Source organism: Macaca mulatta, chromosome 20, assembly GCF_049350105.2.
Source record: "Macaca mulatta isolate MMU2019108-1 chromosome 20, T2T-MMU8v2.0, whole genome shotgun sequence".
NCBI classification, from domain to species: Eukaryota; Metazoa; Chordata; class Mammalia; order Primates; family Cercopithecidae; genus Macaca; species Macaca mulatta.
In genome coordinates, this window is record NC_133425.1 from 11211024 (window position 1) to 11232725 (window position 21702).

At 43.6% G+C, this 21702-nt stretch overlaps 1 protein-coding gene across 5 annotated transcripts in view; it reads right to left on the reverse strand.

Annotated features, from left to right (window-relative positions):
- The window catches only part of GRIN2A (glutamate ionotropic receptor NMDA type subunit 2A), a 431556-nt gene that overhangs the window by 255161 nt on the left and 154693 nt on the right, over positions 1-21702 (reverse strand). The gene's annotated exons all lie outside the window — the stretch shown is intronic.

The following is a 21702-nucleotide window of genomic DNA, read 5'->3' on the forward strand; positions in this document are numbered from 1 at the left end:
TTAATATAAAAGTTTTAAAAAGATAACATTTGAAGTCTGGAGAGCATTAGCAATAGTACCTACTTGTAAAAATTTTGCAAAATTAAATAAGATAATGTATAGGAACTGTTAATATAGTTCATAGTACTTCATAGGTTCTCAACAAATGCTTCCCACCATCATTATTGTACTGTGAATAATGTGGATTTGCAACATTAACAAGTGATGACTAGGACTCAACTCAGACAGAAGAGGAGAGGTTACTGAATGTTCGTGCCTCCACTCCCAGGTACCTGCTGAAACAGGAATGTCTCCCCTTGCTCCTCCAGAATTCTTCCCTTGTCTCTCCAGGGAGGCCATGTATTTATACTGCACTGGTCTCTTCACCAGGACTGCTATGCTGCACAACTCCAGGAAGGCAGCAATCATATTATATCCCATGAGCATAGTCCTCCACCCCACCCTTCACCTACAGTTGTGGAACATGGTGTCCTCATGTGCTAAAGGTTCAGGCTTGCTGGGTTATTCCCGTAAAATTTCTTCTATATCTCACTCCAACTTTTCATGACGACATCCGAGGCTCCCAGCCACCAATGCTACACTCTTCTTTAGCATCAGTCACCCCACAAATAACTGGGAATAACACTCATCTACCTTCCCCACTCTTTCTTATTCATGTATCAATTTGAAGGTATAGGGTAATATTTGTGCCTGCATTTTGAAGATGGCTCCTATCAGTTATTACAGGTATATGTTAAATTAAGTTTCTAATGCTAAGATTACCTTCCCAGATGTTTACATTAGAAAGAATTCTAGATTTGGAGATAAGTGGACACCAGTTCTCCCCCTGAGTATTCAGTAAGGTGCTAAGGAACCTGTGGGAATGCCTGAGTTGTGACTCTTAAGACATTGCAAGTAAAAAGTTACGGCTGACATCAGCATCCAACCATTCTTCTATAAGGAGCAATATTCTATTTTCTTTTGTCTTGGTGGGTCCAGTCAAGGTGTCTACTCTCCCGGGACCAAGGCAGGACCCAACTCAACCAATCAGAGTCATTCTCCAAACATTTCCAACACAGGAGGAAAGACACAAGGCCAGAGCTGATTCACTGACTGCTGTGTGCTGATGTAACTGCCTGTCAGATCCTCCTTCATGGATCCCTAGAGAGGCTCTCCTTATTCGTTGCAGAGGTGTGCTTTTTGCAGAGCACCCTTGAAACATGCTAATGAATTATTTTTTAATCTTAGTTAATCAGTGTTGGTTTCATCTACCAGCTGCCCTACTGCAGAACCAGAAAGTGGGAATCGCTTTGTGGTGGGATGATGTTCACCAAGCATCCTTCAGGGCTGGTTAACCATGATGCCTGTACAAATCCCTGAGCACCTACTGTCTATACCACATACGTAAGCACTTAATCCACATGCTACACCAAACTGCTCATAGTTTCACCCTATAACTGTTGTCTCTGCAGACAGACAAAAGCTTTTCTGTAGGCTGGAGACCATATCATAAACAAGAGGTCTTCAAGACTAATGAATCATGAGAAACTATGAAGTGTGATGCAACTAATTAGTTAGAATCCAAGTGCAATCAGTGATACTTGGAAATGATTTTGGCTTTTTTTTGTAAGTTACAGCACATTCAAGGTCATTTCTATAATACCATCATTCTTACTCATTTACATTCTGAAATGTTTTCTTGAGTGGGAGCGAAATGGAAGAAATTTTTAATGTATTATGCTTTGTCTTACATATTCTTTAATGCTGTACAGAACAGGGCACAGATTCAATGTTGAATTGAACTGATTATGTGACATCCTGCAAACAATAAAAGAATCATTTTTAAAGAACTTAAAAGGTCCTTCTCACACCTTTTATACCTGATCTCCAGCCTCTCAAGAGAGAAAGGTTGTATTAACGCATTTAACCCTCATATGCTAAATTTCATTTCTAATTATAGGATAACCACAGGAAGAATGGTTATCGAGCCCAGCCCTGTAACTCAAGAATCATAAATGCAACATCTAGTATGGAGAAGCAGGTAAAGAAAATATGTAAACCTTGTTCAATCGATTCTAAAACGGTGGCCATGTGGGACAGGGCAGAACAATGGCCCCCAAAGGTATCCATGTCCCAATCCTTGGAACTTGTGAATATGTTACCTTACACGGCAAAAGGGACGTTGCAGATGTGATTAAGGTAAGGATCTTGAGATGGGGAGAGAGGACATATGAAAGTAGAGTCTGAGAAAGAGATTTGAAGATGCTCTGGTGCTGCCTTGGAACATGAGGAAGGGGCCATGAGCCAAGAAAATCAGGCAAGGAAAAAGCAGTCTTTTCCCCTAGAGCCTCCAGAAAGAGTTCAGCACTACTAACACCTTGATTTTAGCTCCATGAGACCCATTTCAGCTTTCTGATCTGCAAAACTGCAGGATAATAAATTTGTATTGTTTTAAGTCAGTAAGTTTGTGGTAATTTATTTCAGCAATAGGCAACTAATACACCATGTATCAACTGCAAACAATTGTTGCCGTTCTAGAATGCTGGTTCAACTTGCCAGTTCTTGGGTGGGAGGTGGTAGAGGAGCAGAAGAAGTCACTTTTGGGTACTTAGATTAATACCTGGGAGATGAAATAATCTGTACAACAAATCCCAGTGACACGTGTTTACCTATGTAACAAACCTTCACATGTACCCTCAGCCTAAAATAAAAGTTTCAAAAATCTGAATTTTAAAAAGAAATCTACCTCTAGATAGTTTAGTGAATACTCATTGGATTTTTACAGACTTTGAGGCCCAAGGTGTATCTGTGGGCTGTAGGCTGCCCTTTTTCTTCTGTTCCTCTCCCACGAAAGCCTTCCCCTTGCTTCATCCTGAAGAATGGCCATCCAGCCTCTAAGCATCCACATGATGGCAGCTGACTGCCTTCCTGATCATCATCCCAATAAGTAAGAGCTTTAATATTTCAAAGGGTCTGCTCTTAAGCAGAGATAATTTCTCTCTCCCTTATAGCTTTTGCCCACAGATCCTACTCTTCCCTGCGGGACAGTAACCAGGGGCTCTTGTTTCTCCTCCACAGGACAGCCCTTCATATGTTTGAAGACTGCTATCTCATGCTCTCTGCCTTTCTTCCTGAGACCTTCCTGGAATCATAGCTCTTCTCTCTGTGCACATTCTGTCTGACCCTTCTAAAACGCAAAGATTGGTACCAACCAGTATCCTCCAGGGTCAGGACCAAGGACAGCGAAACCATGACCACTGATGTGTTTCTTTTCAACTACAAATCATCTAAACGCTGCTTAAAATTATTCAATCTTTCCCCAGGCAAAGAGATTTTCTTTGGTGAGGAGAAAAATTGCGTAAAGCGGTTTGACCCACACCTCTCTCTCTGGCCTCCTTCCTCTTCCTAGAAATCAAGCTATTGAGTCAGCTTCTACTCATGCCTGCAATCTCTTGCTCAAGCGTCATTTCCTCAAGGAAGCAATCTCAGATCAGCTACCAGTCTGGGTCAAGCTCCTTTGTTGAATGATATTTTCCTTTAGAGCATTCAGCTCTGTCTGTAATTATGCACAGTTACTGTGACTTCGTTATTTGATGCCTATGACCCCCTCTAAATTTATAAGCTCTGTGACAGCAGAGTGTGAGCCTGTATAGCATAGCCCAGCTAATAAATGGGTGGGTGATGAGTTGTGAGTCAATGTGTGGGGGAGCCTGACTTGTCAATATTCTGCCTTATTATCAGAACAAATGAAAACTCCAGTTTTTGGTCATTTTCATATGGTTGGATACCTTCCCCTTCTCAACCTGGCACTTGTAGAATAAATTTTGTAACCTAAATGCAAGACTTCAGTATGTATGTCTCTTAAAGGATACCTTGACAACTTTACCCTGCATTCTAGTTTAGTGACCCATATTTGAAGCTTGATTTCATGGGCCACAATAGGTTCTTTTCTCCTGGCCTAATAAATGTAAAAATTTATTAGAAAACTTGGGTCTTCATTCGTTCTACAAACATGTCTTGAGTGGCTACTATGAGCCAGGCTCAGAGGGTAGCTGAAGATAAATAGGTAAGCAAAGCATGAGCCCCACCCTTAGATTACTCAGTCTAGCAGGAGAGACAGAGACATAAATGGACCACTCTGAAACCAAGTGTTCAATGTCATTATAAAGAAAGTTGGGTTCTGTGGTGTAAGTAGGAGTTAACGAGATGAGGATGGCACAGGAGTCCCAGACAAAGGGAAACTCATTATCAAGAAATGAAGGTGTCTCAAGAAGTGACAACTGTTTTAAGTCATTTAAACATAGGTCAGAGTGAAGACAGACAAGCCTGGAAGGCTATGAACAAAGAGACTCATGCAGTGAGTTAAGCAATATGGACTTTATCAACAAGTAATGGGTTATTAACAGGAGCATGACATTTATATTTCAGAAAAAAATCTAGCGTCTACAGGAGGATGAGTGAATAGAAAAGCAGGAGGGAATTAGAAGGTTGTTATAATCATTCAAATAAGAAATAACTGAACAGGTGTAGTGGCTCATGCCTGTAATCCCAGCACTTTGGGAGGCCAAGGTGGGCAGATCACCTGAGATTAGGAGTTCGGGACCAGCCTGGCTAACATAGTGAAATTTCATCTCTACTAAAAATACAAAAATTAGCTGGGCATGGTAGTACAGGCCTATAATCCCAGCTACTTGGGAGGCTGAGGCAGGAGAATCACTTGAACTGGGAGGCGGAGGTTGCAGTGAGCTGAGCTCATGCCACTGCACTCCAGCCTGGGCAACAGAGTGAGACTCCATCTCCGAAAAAAAAAGAAAAAAAAAAAAGAAATAACTGGAATCTTACTAAGGGTAGGAGGGAAGAATAGAGAGGAAGAAAAAGACTTGAAAGATCCACAATGTCTATAAAATAGATCTAAGTACAGAGACCTGTGGCCTACCATCGGAGACCTACTTCCAGATGACTTATTTTAACTCAGTGACACAACTGAGTTCACTCAAGCAAAATAATAACAAAAATATTTTTTTCAAAAAAAGACTCCCTGCTTCTGAATGTGCTTTAAATTTCTGAACATCCTTACATTTGGAAAATCATTTTGCAAGATAGGCAGTTTGCACTAGATTCATTTGCATGTATTTAACATTGCAGTGTAAGCTTTCTCCTAAGCATTTTCACCTGCTTCATCACCCATTGGCTGCATTCCCCCAGCAAACATTTATTGGGAACATACTATTTATGAGGTGATGGCAACTGCAGGGGACAGGGAGGTGCAACAACTCAGCCCCTGCAATGAGGGAGTTCACCATCAGTGTGGGAAACGGAGAGCCAAGCAGAACCTCACTAAACCATGTGGTAGGTAGCCAGGCATGGTGGCTCACACCTGTAATCCCAGCACTTTGGGATGTCTAGGTGGGAGGATCACCTGAGGTCAGGAGTTTGAGACCAGCCTGGCCAACATGAGAAAAACCCGTCTCTACTAAAAATACAAAAATTAGCCGGGTGTGATGGTGAGCGCCTGTAATCTCAGCTACTCAGGAGGCTGAGGCAAGAAAATTGCTTGAACCCAGGAGGAGGAGGGTGCGGTGAGCCAAGATTACGCCATTGCACTCCAGCCTAGGTGACAAGAGTGAAACTCCATCTCAAAACAAAAACAAAAACAAAAACAAAACAAAAATACAATGTGGTAGGCGTGGGCTGAGCAAGGGAAACCCAGGGTAATGTGAGAGACACAGAGAGAAAAGGCCCCCTAATTCGGCCTGCAATGGTGCAGTGGAGTCGGGGACAGTCAGGAAAGACACCTTGGATATCTGAGCATTGTTTAGTTTCCCATCTAGTCTGTGGACTTCTCACAGTATGTGTTTCATCTGTCACCCCATCCAACAATCAGCACATGGCTCAAACAAGATGGGGTCAGATCTCCACTTCATGCACATTGGATTTCCACACATGCATGGGAAAGAAAAGAAGGACAGATTGCCCCACAGATTCACTGCATCTAGTATTCCTAAAGGGCTGCAGCCTCTTGCCAACCATAGACCCATCTCAGTGGACAATGCAACAGGTAAGCATTAAATTAAGAGCTTTGTGAGGGCAGAGAACCCTGTGCCTCCTATCTGGCACAGCATCCCACACCTGGTGGGTACCCAGTAATTGTCCATAGGATAAATGGATAACAACAGAGAGACCAAGAATTTACCGTAGTTGGGTTTTTGCAATAGTGTCTCTCCCCCTCTGGGTGATTATTAATGCACTGCTTCTCTACATTAGGGCAAAGTGAGCTCACATCTCTCTTACCTGCTCTCTGGGCCTCCCGGCTTTGACTTGCACAAGTGGGCACCATCCCACTACCCCTCATACTTCTGATTAGTGCAGACCAGAACCACCCCAACCCTACCATCATCACTCACATGAGCAGCAGGATGGAGCTGGCACAGAAGACAAGCCTCCTACACCTCCTCTGCCAAATCTTCAAATATCATCAGTCACACTGGAAAATGGCCCCAGGCCACTGCTGCTTAATGGGCCATGATGGATGAACACAGATCTAGAGAAATGATTGTTTACCAACTAAGGGATCAGAGCCGATGGGCCTCTTTCTGTCCTCCGAAGAGCATGTTGCTACTGGGGCAAATGAGTTTGAGTCCAGAGCCAACAATGAGCAGGTGATCAAGCCCCAAGTGAAATGGCCTATAAGCCCCTCATCTTCTGATCACAGAAGCACCATAGGAACATGGAGACACTGCCATTTTTTTTAAAAGGAACCTTATGAGGAATACAGATGAAGAAACACATAATCATTACACATTAAGGTAATCATTACACCATGATCAATAGATAATCGTCACAAGAATAAATAATCATTACATGTTGTTAAGTGCTACAATGGCAGCATGATAGGGTACTTGATGAGTCTTGGTGGGGGTGGTCAGAGAAGACTACCTGGGGGCTGGGGGTCATGAAAGAAGGCGGGAGGGGAAATCATTTCTGCACAGGTTACAGTAGCCTGAGTGCATGTTCTAGAGCCAAACAGCTTTGGTTGCATCTTGGTTTGTTCGGCTTCTTTCGAGCTATGTTAATGGCGAGTTACTACTCTCTGAGGGTCTCCAAGTGCTCTGTGAAATGTGAACAGTAACAGTTCCCAGGTATTGTGAGTTGTTGTGAGGGTTGTACAAAAGAACAAGCACAACATAAGAAATGCGTAAGAATGAGCCTGAGACACCATGAGTACTCGGTATACATTGGTCATCATAACCCGGACTACAAGTACAGCAAGGCCAACGAAGCACTTCCTTTGGGTGCAACATTTAAGAGGGTGACAAATGACTCATCAGTCAAGATAAGTAATATTTTAATATGGTATTTTTTCAAATCAAAATCAATGCAGAAAAAAAGATGCAAAAAAAAAAAAACATTTCAAATAAAAACAGGATCCAACTCTGTGCTTGCCCAACTTCAGTCTCAGCCCTGCTGGATCCTCTAGTATTTTGTTAATCATGGAATTCTTGGCATTAATTTCTATTCTCTATAATATTGCATTGAAGTAGTATTTACCTTGATAACTGAATTGTTTGGCACCCTTTTAAATTTTGCACCCGAGGAGGGAGTCTTAATCTCCTCTTCCTTGTCTGTCCTGGCCTTGATACATGGCTTTCCAATTTTTCTACTATGTGAGTATACTTTTATATGTAGAAGAATCAAATGAGATGACTTTTTAAAAGAGATGAATTATTAAAAACAGACTTGATCAGAAGACGTTTAGCTTCGTTTAGGAGGCAAAGCAGACACACGTGGGCCATTTCAAATAGAAAACCATAAGACTGTATGTGGAAAAGGGCCCATTACATGACACAACGGTGGGTGTTACAAGAATTCTGATCCCAGCAAGAGAAGAGGAGGCTGGTGTTTTCTAGAAACAGTTAGAAGAGAAGAAGGCAGAGTTTCTGTGGTAGCACCAGAAGACACACACTGGAGACAGCAATCCCACTACAGTTGATATGACCAGAAGCCCCTGGAGAAGAGTTCACCAAAATGTGAAAGGGGAGTCCAGCAGCTGTGTGCTAAGGTGGTGCGGCTCTCAGCTCAACTCTAGCCTGACCTGTTTACAGATGGCTGAGAGAACCCTAGAGGCTATCTCAGGCTGTCAACACTGGCGATACTTTTGCCAAGAGAGAGGTGAACCTCTGGTCCAGCTATTGCTGATGCTGCATGAGGGAAACTCTATCCAGGGAGGTGACTGTACTGATGCCATGGTACTCAGCTGAGCATGCCTGCACTGCCAGTCACCCCACACACACTGTGTACCCCAGCTCTGCTTGCACCATGAAGATGAGCAGGAAAGAAACTCATCTCCCACCCTCACGCTGCTCTGATTCTTTAGGTCTCAGACTCTCTGAGTTGCAGACACCTTGGAAATCCTTATTGTCACAAGCAAAAATGCACCAGAGTTACAGCTCCACCTTCCCAATCTGGGCACTGGCTGTGGCCTTCCTTCAGTGACTTTGGACCATGCCAGCGGCTCAGACCCCACTTTTTCTCCCAAGTTCCCCCAAACCTCAAGAAAAAATATCTTTTTTGGAAAACATGTTTTTAACAATGATCACCCATTTCCCAATAAGTCCAAGGAGGTGGAGATCTCCAAAATTTAAAAAAAAACTGAATCTCGACGTAAGTTTGTGACCTTGAGCAAATTGCAGGATCTCTCTGTGCCTCAGTTGCCCCATCGATAAAAAGAGGGAAGTCACCTCACCGCTAACATTTCATTAGTAAAATAAGGACACTAACAGTACCTTCATGTGTGGCAAGTATAAGAATAAAATAAGATACAAGCATTCAACAGTGTCTGGCATATGACAAGCATTTGATATATGAGAGCTACTGTTTATCATTGTTTTATAATTATCACTATTATTAAGTTGTAAAAATTAGAATTAGATTATGCACAGAAAACATCTATCACAGTCTGGCATACGGCAGAGGCACAATAAATGGAAAATATCATCACAAGGATAGCAGGGAGGAAATGTTTAATCTGTAAGCATTTCAAAGAGGGAAGCTAAAATAGTATTTTTAAGCAGAAATGTGTGGACCCATTTTAATGAAAAGATAAAACATGTTTCTAGTTAGCAGCATTACTTGTACATAAACAATTTATCTACCCAAGGTTAGAAAACAGTGTGCTCTCAGTAGATTAAATCACCCCTGCCCAGTACCCCAGTGCCTCTTTACTACTCATTTGTTTGGCAAGTGCTTTCTTCTGAGATTGCAGCCAGGTCTGTGTCAGCTCAGTGAAGGTTTAGGACTACCGGAGTCAGAAGGAGTGATCCTGGATTCATCTTACATTGACTTCCTGGCTGACTTAGAAATGGCCCTAGAGTAGATATGTTGACCAAAGGGTACCAACTTTCCATTATAAGGTGAGTAAGTTCTGAGGATGGTGACTACGGTTAATAATATTGTACTATACACTTGAAATGTGTGAAGTGTTAGATCTCAAGTATCCTCACCACATACACAGACACCCAAAATGGTAACCAACAGTGGTGACAGATGTGTTAATTAATTCGATGATGGTAATCATTTCACAGTCTACACACTCATCAAAACATCACATTGTACACCTTGAATACAAACTACTTTATTTGTCAGTTAAACCTCAATAAAGCTGGGAGGAAAAACAGAGTATCCCAAAGAAATGAAAAGACAGACCAGGCGCAGTGGCTCATGCCTGTAGTCCCAGCACTTTGGGAGGCTGAGATGGGCGGATCACAAGGTCAGGAGTTTAAGACCAGCCTGGCCAACATAGTAAAACCCCATCTCTACTAAAAATACAAAAATTAGCAGGGCATGGGGGCATGGGGGCGGGTGCCTGTAGTCCCAGCTACTTGAAAGGCTGAGGCAGGAGAATCGCTTGAACCCAGGAGGCGGAGGTTGCAGTGAGCTGAGATCACGCCACTGCACTTCAGTCTGGGTGACACAGAGAGGCTCTGTCTTAAAAAAAAAAAAGAAAAGAGAAGACAAGACAAGACTCCCTAGCTCAGGGCTCACAATCCGAAACTATGAAATTGTATTTTTTTTTCCCATGGGTGGTTGGTTCAGAACATTTAGTCTCAGGTCTTATGGGAAACAGAGACTGAGAGGCTTGCTATGTTGCCCAGGCTGGTCTCAAACTCCTGGGTTCAAGTGATCCTCCCACCTCACACTCCCAAAATGCTAGGATTACAGGCATGGGCCACCGTACCCAGCCTATAGGAAACTCTTTAATAGACCCTGCTTTGGGCCAGAAACTTGGATCAATGGGATTCAATGGAGGGGTATAAGAAGAGGAAGAAGGAAGCAGCCTCATGCCATCCAGGCTGTAGAGCCCACTATGTGGTATCACAAAATCTCACAGTTTCAAGGGGTCTCATCAAACTGTTTGGTCCAAGCCCTGCTTCTCTGCGAGTCACTGAGGATGCATGCAAACTCCCTTCACAATTTCAGATGCAGTTTTGGCCTCCGGGGGCTGCTCACACCTTTCCTTCCTGCCACGGGGACTGACTTCCTTATTCTCTTCTCTATCTGCCATCCAGCTAAGTGTTCTGGAGAATTCATGAATCCAGCATCTGATTCTACAAAGAGGTTTCCTGGGTCCTCTAGGAAGAAGAGGGCCTTCTCTGGGGCACAGGAAGAACAGAAAAAGCCCTGAGCTGAGACCCAAGACACCAGGTACTAGATCTGACTCTACCACAAACCCAATCTCTATGGTCCTCAGCCTCCCAGTCTGCAAGAAATCAGAACTGGGAATAATTTCCAATGCCTCCTTTAAAGGATGGTTTTAAGTGAACTAATGGGTGTAAACACTCAAAGTCCACCTCAAAGGCTGTGCTTTAATTCCATGTAGGCACCTTCCAAAAGTGCAGATGCAGGGGGCCCACTCCAGAGTGATTAGGTCAGAAAAGCTTTCTGTGGATGCTCACATGTATGCAAGGGTAGGAGCGACTAAGCAAGAGAAACATAAGGCGGTGGAAAAGTGTTGTGAGCAAGAAGTGCCAAAGTTTGGTCCATGGACTTGTTAGTTATGGGTCCACAACACGATAAATATATAAATTAAGAATAAGCATTTAGAAACTTTTATAGCAATGCAGCATTACTGCAATGTCCAAACACAAAATCATTTTTCTAGTAATTATTTTTCATTGTGTGTTGCCAAAGTATCTAACAATAAAGAATTAATCATTAAAAGAAACAGACAAAAATGTAGAGCCCACCACTGCTACTTGAGAAGATCTAGGGTGGTGGAAAGAGATTAGCCTTAAAGTCAGGTGAGCCTCTATCCAGACCCTGACTCTACCCTTTACTGGCTACCCGTACTTGCATACTCATTGAAACTCTTTGGGCTCAGTTTCTTCATCTGGAGAATGCGAATTCTCATACCTACCCTACATAATTTTTCCAAGAAGTTCAGAAATCAATTGCATAAAAGACCACCTTTCACAGTGTAGATGATCAATAAATATAAAAGGGAGTTCCGCATATTATGATTTCAATACAAGGTGGGAGTTTAGTACATGAGGCTGCAGCTGTGTGTGCAATAAATGTAAAATTAGAATTCTCCATATCGAGTTTCTAAAAAATCAAGGAGAACATGAACTCTGGATTCAAGAGAGTTGTACTAGCTAAATGATACAAGATTAATTAATTGTTCTGATTCTCAGCTGCAAAATGAGGATAAATAATCATGGTGCCGCCTATGATGTTGTAAGGACAAGATAAAAATAAGTATATATAAGGCCGAGGCGGGCGGATCATGAGGTCAGGAGACTGAGACCATCCTGGCTAACACAGTGAAACCCCGTCTCTACTAAAAATACAAAAAATTAGCTGGGCGTGGTGGCGGGTGCCTGTAGTCCCAGCTACTCGGGAGGCTGACACAGGAGAATGCTGTGAACCCAGGAGGCAGAGCTTGCAGCGAGCCAAGATCATACCACGGCACTCCAGCCTGGGTGACAGAGGGAGACTCCACCTCAAAAAAAAAAAAAAAAAAAAAAAAGTAAGTACATATAAAGCACCAAGCATACTCCTGATGTAAATGACGAGTTGATGGGTGCTGACGAGTTGATGGGTGTAGCACACCAACATGGCACAAGTATACATATGTAACAAACCTGCACGTTATGCACATGTACCCTAGAACTTAGAGTATAATAAATAATAAATTTTAAAAAAGGAAATAAACGCATATTAGTATGTTTATAATCACAAAAAAATAATAAAAAATAAAAAATAAAGCACCAAGCATAGTGCTTGGCCCATGTTAAGGGCTCAGCAAAAAGCATTATTTTACTATAATTATGATCATTATTACCACTGCTACTCCCTCGCCAGGTATAGTAAGGATCCTACCTGTACCAGCTCCAACATAAAGAGCCACAGTACAGAGGCTGGACAGACAACTGAGATGCTGTAGGTCTTGGTCAGGCCCTTGCACTTCTCCAGGCTGTGCATGATGTCACCACTTTCCCGGCTTCTCCCTCTCACCTCCAAGTTTGTGCTAAACAGCTTACCAAGCAGCTTCAGACTCATTAACATCTAATCAGCCCTAATTGGCTGCAATTCAGCAGGAGGAGTCCTTTCAGGGGGCAGATGACTGCCAGAATCCCCAGAAGCAAGCCCACAGGCTTTGGAGAGCAGCCACTGGGTGGGTGGGAGAGGGAAGACCACAATTGGGTCCCCTAAGCAGCCTGTAGCTTCCCAGCTCTAAGGCAGCCATGAGACCTAGGTAGTGAATGAATGCATTTGTCAAGCATGGCTCTATTCAACACATATTTATTGAACATCTATGTTGTGTCAGACTCTGCCCTCCTGGAATCCTTCCTGGATGGCCCTGTGAGGAGAATCTACTATTGTTTCCATTTTATAGCAGAGGAAAATGATTCCCAGAAAGGTGAAGGACTTGCCCAATGTCCCAGCAGCTGGTAAATGTTGGAGCCAGGATTCTCACCCCAGCAGTCTACCGCAGACTCCAAGCTCCTCGCCACTCAGTGAAGTGTGATACATTCCCCCAATTACCAATGGTAGAGTTTGAAAAGGGAAATAAAAAGGAAGCTGAAATCCATATTGACAGCAAAGAGAGGGAGAGGATTGACAGGAGCAGAAGCAAGTCCTTTCTGAGGAGATGATGGATAATGATGAGAAATAGCCAACCAAGAAAGGAATGACGGGAAGAGCATTCTAGGCTGAAAGAAAAGCATGTGCAAATGCCCCAAAGTAGGGGAGACCATGGGGTTGTTAGGAAACTGAGACAGCATCAGTGGGGCTGGAGCAAATGAGGAGGCTGCCAAAGGTCAACTCTGAGGGACCTTAGGCTGCATTCTGCCCCAACCTCCTCACTTCTCTGCTCAATGAACTCGCTGTCCCAAGTGATGGGGATCATCATGCTGTGTGACCTTGGGCAAGTCACTTCACCTCTCTGAGTCTGTTTTCTCACTGGTAAAATGAAAGTAATGGTCATAATACCTATCTCATAATACCTCGCACAGAACATGCTGCTGTTCGTCTATGTCCCACCTTGACACCTCTAGAAATCTCTTCCCTCTGTCTAGAATGTCTTTCCCTATATCCTTCGCTTGTGGAGGTTTTACTGTGATTACGAGGCGCTCGTGCAAAACACCATAGCATCCAACATATAGCAGGTACTTGATAAACATGCGCTGAATAAGCGAATACAAACTCCCCAGAATAGAAAGTACACGTTGATTTCCAGCTCAGCCTTACACATGCATACACACACACACACATGCAGTCACACACATGCATATGTGCATGCACATATATTCACACACACATGCGTGCACAGTCACACACATACATAAGTGCATGCACACATACACACACGCACACATGCAAGCATGCACATATGTGCACCATCCCGGCCACACAGAACATCTTGCTGTTCCTCCATGTCCCACCTTGACATCTCTACAAATCTCTTCCTTCTGTTTAGAATGTCCTCCCCTATCTCCTTCACCAGTGGAGGTTTAGCCTCTCTTTAAAGACCAGCACTGATGCTAGTTTCATTTTCCTCTACATCCCTACAATATTTCATAAACAAAAAATAAAACATACATTCGTGCTGCACCATAGTCTATTTCCCAGCCTCTCTTCCCTCACCTCAGACTGAGTGCTTCCCCATAGCAGGTCCTATTCTTCTCTTCGGTCTGAACACTTAGCACAGTTGCTGACGTTTTTAGGATGATAAAGAAGTATTTGGTGACTGAATGAGTGCATGAATACCTGGGAGCTGTTTTTCCATAAATATATATTCCCACAGTTCTCTTCCTATCAGTCAATGAACAAGCACTTAATAAGACCCCATTTATTTTGAGTATTATGCCAGCTCTTTGGGAGAAAAATGACAACAACGAGACTGTTCTCAAGAAGTGAAAATGTGGCCTAAGAGAGGCACCACTAGAAAGTTCTACACATGCATAAGCAGCATGACTACCACACCTGGTATTCCAATGTCTACCAGGGATAAACTCCTCAGTTTGTAGATTAATACAGGAATGTAAAGGAGAAAATCCTACTAATCAGGGTGATAGAGCTTAACTTTCTTGCTTAAACAACCTGAGATGATCAGCCAGCCTTCCCAAGCCCATAAAAAGAGGGCTCTACCAATGAGAAGTGAACCACCTGATATTGAGATGGTAGATTCCAACTGAGTCCACTCAGGCTGATCCTAGACCAAGTTAGCAACAAACAAAAAGAGGGCCACAGCTGCCCCCAGTGTTCAGCTGCATTCCCAAGCTAGAGAACGAGGCGCTTCCAAATCTGGAATAACTCACCCAACTGAGGCAGGGCTCTATAAACAACAGACAAGCAAAATACATTGAACAAACATTACATAATCTATTTTCTATAGTGGTTGTGTCTGTGTATATGCGGGAACATTCAGGTATGGTTTTTACAATGACCCTTCGAAGTGGGTATTATAATTACAACTTTATAGGTGAGAAAACTAAGGTTGATTAGTAACCTGGCATAAATCTTAAAACCAGTAAGAGAACCTATCAGGATTTGTACACCAATATGAGCCCATTTTCTACTCTCACTGCTGATGTGAGTACTAAGTCCTCATTAACTGGTGATGAAAGAAATAAATGTGAAGGAATTAAAACAACAGAAAGAGCCTTCTGGTATTTCCTCTCATCTTGGTTCAATAACCTCTTGTGGAAGAAAGTTTTCAGTGCGTGTCGCTATAAATGGGCATGACTGCTTGCCAGCTGAACCTACAGACAGAAATAATGTGAGAGGTCACAAGTCCACTCATTTGCACTGGCCTTCCAAGGAGTTTTGTCATGCTATGTCTCAGTTAATCCTCCAGTAGCACAGGGAGGTGGGCATGGGCACCATTTTACATACAGAGAAAACATTCCAAAACATTGCAGTGATGACACATATTTATTAAGGCATGAACCTTAGGCCAGGTACGTCACATATTATGCCATTTAATCCAATCATATGAGCTGTCATTGTGCCTCTTGTTCAGAAGAACAGGTTGGGGTTCAGAGACGTTAAATGACTCATCCAAAGTCATATAGCTGGTCATCAGAGCCAGAATTCCAATCCAAAGACATGTTCTTAAGAACCGTGGCATTCGCCTCTCCCTAGGACACACGAGGGTGCAAATCGAGCCCATGAGGCTTCCATCAGCTATCTACCAGTTCATCTGGATTTTTGGCTCATTGCAGACTAATGAAAGCACAAGTGGTCTCACTGATGTCATGCACTTTTTTTTGTTTGTTTTTTGTTTTTTGAGATGGAGCACTGTGTCACCCAGGCTAGAGTGCAGTGGCGCCATCTCAGCTCACTGCAACCTCCGCCTCCCAGGTCAAGCAATTCTCCTGCCTCAGCCTCCTGAGTAGCTGGGATTACAGGTGCGTGCCACCACACCCAGATAATTTTTGTATTTTTACTAGAGATGGGGTTTCACCGTGTTGGCCAGGCTGGTCTCAAACTCCCAACTTCATGATCTACCCGTCTCGCTCTCCCAAAGTGTTGGAATTACAGGTGTGAGTCACCATGCCCAGCTGATGTCATGCACAGTTTTAAGCAAAAATGTGTTTCAGTCTCAGCTAAGTTATATCCTTACCACCTTTTCTCTGTCTCCCATTGCTGCTTAGAGATCACAAAATATGCCAAGATGGGTCTGGCTTTTAGAGACTCTCATTTTGCAGACCCATTCAAGCCATGGATTTAGAGTAGTGTCAAGATGAGAAGCCTAAACAACACAGAGAAGGCCCACGTTCAGGCATAACTTCCCACTCGCTCCTCACTGAAGAGGTAGGCACAATAGCTTTCCCACGGCTTCACAATTATATCAAGTAAGAGCTGCTGGATGGCGTGAGAGACCACATGTAGACATAGAATGGCTATCTGGTTGGCTGGCTGCTCATTTTTTGAGCAAATAAAATAAGTACTAAATTCAAAACACAGCCTCCCACCAAATCATCCAAAAAATTTTTAAATGAAGTATTTTAAAAAGCATAGTTGAAATGGAGATAAATCATGGAAGAGTCAAAGAGGAGAGAAAAAGGAGTAAGAAGAGGGAAGAGAGGAATCAAGAGATGAGAGGAGATGGAGAGGAAAAGGGAGGAAAGAAGAGAGGAACAAGTGAAGAAGAAAACTGAAAGAGGTGTCAGGGAGATGGGAGGGACTAAAAAAACTGGAGATTACTAATGGTGCAGCTGAATCATAAAACGATCATGTTTATAGGAAACTTGTGGTTCCAGGGTTTAACAACAGGTATTATATTATATTTTTAATTTGCCAGATCAGGGAAGCAGCAGGGTCCTATTTTTTTTTTTTTTTTTTTGAGATGGGGTCTTGCTCTGTCATCCAGGCTGGAGTACAGTGGCATAATTACAACTCACAGCAGCCTCAACCTCCTGGGTTCAGGGATCCTCCTGCCTCAGCCTTCCAAGTAGCTGGGACTATAGGCCTATGCCACCACATCTGGCTATTTTTTGCGGGAAGAGACAGGGTCTCCCTGTGTTCCCCAGGCTGGTCTTGAACTCCTAGGCTTAAGTGATCCTCCTGCCTCAGCCTACCTAAGTGCTGGAATTACAGGCATGAATCACCATGCCTGACACAGCAGAACCTTTGAGACATATTTAAGCAAGGAGACTGGAATATCTTCTAATTTGACTCCAGGGAAAATATAATTTCTCAGAGATGAAAATAAAGACGCCAGAGCGGGGTCCACTCAAGGATACGGATGTGAGCCCTCCCCTGCCTCCCTGTATTGGCTGGCAGTGACAGGTAGGCTAGGGGATGCAAAATCTCACAGGCAGAGATGCAGCCTTGCTTCAGAGAAATCTTACTGCAAACCCTGGAGACCAGACTTTAGACAGGATTGCAATGACATTATGTATCTGAGGCAGTGGAAGTTTCCTTTAAAGAAAACATGGGAGGCAAGTGGCTTGAGGAAGTCAGGCACAGCAAGCTTGGTAGCCAGCGTTCTGGAGCCAACCTCAAGGCAGCCTCTTTGACTCACACAATACTATCTGGCTACATCATCACTGTTCTCAGCCCAACCTTCCTCCTGGCTATAGAATCTCTATATGTTCACTATAGAAAAAAAATATCCAGAGCATAAGGATGCAGAAAGGACTTCCAGAATCCCCGAACTAGAGGTAACCACTTGGACACAGGACTGGTTGGAGGTTGAGAGCCGAAGTCAAATACCAACTTAGGTTCTCACTAATTGGATGAGCTGGGGCAAGTCACGTCACCTTCCTAAGCCTCAGTTTCCTCCTCTACATAACAGGAGTGATAGAAAGTAGCTCCCTCATGGTATTATTGTGAAAAATAAAATAAAATGCTTGGTGCACTGTCCAGCATGTACAGGGAATCTATTGCTATTATTTACTATTATCTATCTATTACTATTATTAATGCTGTTACTAACAGCATTAGATGCATTTCCTTTCTCCGTATCTTGAAGGTAGTCTATGCAATGTACCCAACATAGCCTGAAGGATATTCACAGCCATTAAAAAAAAAAAAAAAAAAAAAAAAGCCCTTCCTAAATTTAAATTCGAACTTCAGATCACTTCGCCCTCTGATTTAAGGAGGGCTTTGGGTCCATCTCTAACTCTCCCTTTCTGTCAACCGAAGAACATGGATCTGCTCCATTTGCTGCACAGTCAAGCTGGGGGGCACTGCAGAGAACAAGGAAAGACGACCACCACCAGCAGACGTGAGCCATGGCAGCTCTTAACAATGGCCCCAAGAAAGCCCAGTAGCTCCACCCATCGAGAAACATGCCAAACACGAACCAGGTCTGTTTTTCTCTCACTTCCTCCCACCCCCCAAAAATGCAGAACTTGAAAGCAGGTGCTTTCAGATTCCTCGTTTCAGGTGAAGGAACCTCAGGAACATGTGCACTTCCAGTCCCCTCTCTTTCTCAATCACAGAAACAATCATGTTCTCTCCTATACCACCCACCTGTTCTCAAGTGGACCCTCCCGTGAAAATGGCTCTATTTCAAATCAAAACCCCATTGCACCGCCACCCGAGGCCTCCCTTTTGCCTTTCCCTAATCCACTTTTTGCCTAGTGCTTATTATCAGCTGACACATTAAATACTAGTTACGTCTGTGTCGGCCTCTGCTCACACACAGACAACAGGTTTGTTGACTGCTATATCCCCTGCACGCACAACCCATTGAAGGCTCAAGTAGTATTTGTTACATGAGAAAACAAGCTGTTTATAGCCCTCCCTAACACCTAGCATCCACATAAAGGCATAAGGGATCTTATAAAGGAGTTGCCCATATTACAGAGGAAGAAACTGAGGCTCAGAGAGAACGGATTTTTCCAAGCTCACATAACAAAGTTTAGCATCTCAGCTATCAAGAAAACCCAAGTATTACCGTTAGAATATAGTGAATGTCCCCCCTGCCAGTGCTCCAAGGAACGTTCATCCTGCCTTGTCTCAGCCACAGCCACAGTGTCATAGGAGCCTGGCTGCCAATCCTGGGTCTGCATTTATTAGCTGAGTGAGGTTGGTGTCTCTCTCAGTGATTCCATCTAGCCACATGCAAAATAAGATGACAAATCCTGCTCTTACTACCTTCCAGTGCTGCTCTGGACATCAGTGGAATATTTTGGAAATTTCCTTGGCTTCTGATGGTGGAAGGGGAACCCAGTGAGACATGAGGAGTCCTCCTTGCTGGTGTATTACCTAATGTAAGTGCTGGAGTTGGTGAGCTTTCAGCATGGGCTGGCCTGGTGCCTCTGCGACTTCCCATCCAGACACTGTCCCTACCCTTATTCGTCACAAGCAAGGGGATGTTGATGCAGTAAAGGACTAAACCAAAGATGTTGCTGCACCCACCAACCAAGTGCTTCCTCTGCCCTGCGTGCTCCTCCTCTCTCCTCCCTCATCCAAGACACTCCGAGAAGCACCCTTGTCTTTTGGGCAGATCCCTTTCCACCCTCAAGCTGTCCCCACCGCCTTGGCCTGGACTCATCTCTTCAAGGAACCTCTCCTTCTACATCCACCTGGCTTCTCCCAGAACAGTGCAAGAGGTTGGGGACTTATTACAAAGTGCTCTGAAGGATGTTGCCCAGTGCCTCTGGTTTTTTGTCAAGTCACTAAAAATGCCGGCATCATCCTTGATCAATGACATATGTTCTATGTATGCCCCATGCCAGGTCTGTGCTGAGCAGGAAACAATATGTCACTTGCTGCTTGCAGCAACTCTATGAGGCAGGAACTGTGATTGTGCCCATTTCAAAGATGAGAAAACTGGGACACACAGAGTGTTTTGTTAAATTCCCCCAAGTCTCACAGTCAGTAAGTGGCAGAGCAATGATTCAAAAGCAGGTATCTGGCATAGTAGGGTAACAGCATGGTGGTGATGGCTATGGGTCCAAAACAAATGTGTGCTTCCATTTACACAGTGTGGCACTGTCACCGGGAGGCAGCTGCCCAGTCATGGACACTTCCCAGCACCTCTGCATCTGGGTGTAGCCATGTGACTCCTTCATCCAACAAGATGTGGACCAGAGTTTTGGAGAGGTAGGACACCCTTTCTTCTCTCCTTCCTGCCTCCACTGGCTGCTTGCAGAAAATCGTAAGTTATTAGAAGATGGCAGAGCCACAGGATAGTAGAGACTGAGTTCTTAAATTCCCCAGAGAAGCTGCCTGCTGACTCCAGGAATACCCACCACTGGACCATCAGGTTAGCAAAAAGTAAGCTTTGTTGTTAAGCCAGAGGTCAGCAAACTTTTCTGTAAAGAGCTAGAGAGCAAATATTTTGAGCTTTGCAGGCCATGCAGTGTCTCTCACAATGGCTCGACTCTGTCATCATAGCATAAAAGTTTTCTTAGACGATCTGTAAACAAATGGATGTAGCTGTGTTCCAATAAAACTTTATTTGCAAAAACAAACAAAGGCCCAAATTGGTCTGGAGAACCATAGCTTGCCAAATCTTGTGCTAAGGCATTAAAATTGTACAGGAATTATTTGTTATTACAGCTAATGTTAATCAAATAATATAGGAAAGGGGGAGTCCTCTTTGGTTTCCTTCTTAGTCTCCTAATCATCCACAGCCATATGCAAAGGTTTCTCACTTTCCCAACTCTGTTGTTTCTCCCCAGAGCTGGAGTGGCCCTCTTTCTGTCCCCACTGAATCCATTTATCTATGGAAAACTGGAAGACAGAGTCTACAAAAAGAGCACTATACCTCCCCACCCCAATTGCACACCCTTTTTGTTGTTGTTGTTGTTTTGTTGTTGTTGTTGGTTTCGTTTTTTTTTTTTTTTTGGCGACTGAGTTTCGCTCTTGTAGCCCAGGCTGGAGTGCAATGGCACAATCACGGCTCACCACAACCTCCGCCTCCCAGGTTCAAGCTATTCTTCTGCCTCAGCCTCCCAAGTAGCTGGGATTACAGGCATGCACCACCATGCCTGGCAAATTTTTGTATTTTTAGTACAGACGGGATTTCTCCACGTTGGTCAGGCTGGCCTCAAACTCCTGACCCCAGGTGATCCTCCCGCGTTGGCCTCCCAAAGTGCTGGGTTTAGAAGCGTAAAAGCTGCAGTCACGTAGACTCAAAAGAAAAACAGTATTTTAAAAAAGAGAACAGGAATGCTGTATAAAACATTAAACAGTAAAACAATGCAGCACTTAAAAGTTAATGCCCCAACATTAATTTTGGGGATACAGCACATGTCTCACCTCATCTGTAACTAACAAGTTTCCTGCCTTATTCATACAGTGGCTTCTTCATGATTTGCGCAAGACAGCCAGTTAAAGTAGAAACTCAGACCTGGCACGGTGACTCACACCTGTAATCCCAGCACTTTGGGAGGCCGAGGCGGGGTAGATCACCTGAGGTTAGGAGTTCGAGACCAGCCTGGCCAACATGATAAAATCCCGTCTCTACTAAAAATGCAAAAATTAGCTGGGCATAATGGTGCACACCTATAATCTCAGCTACTTGGGAGGCTGAGACAGGAGAATCGCTTGAACCCAGGAGGCAGAGGTTGTAGCAAGCTGAGATTGAGCTACTGCACTCTAGCCTGGGCCACAGAGTGAGACTGTCTTAAAAAAAAAAAAAAAAAAGAAAAAAAAAAGAAAAAGTATATATATACAAAAAGAAACTCAATGGAGGCTGCAGCATCCTCGAAGTTTATCACTGATAATGGAAAGCAAACACGAGCAATATGCAAGCTGAGC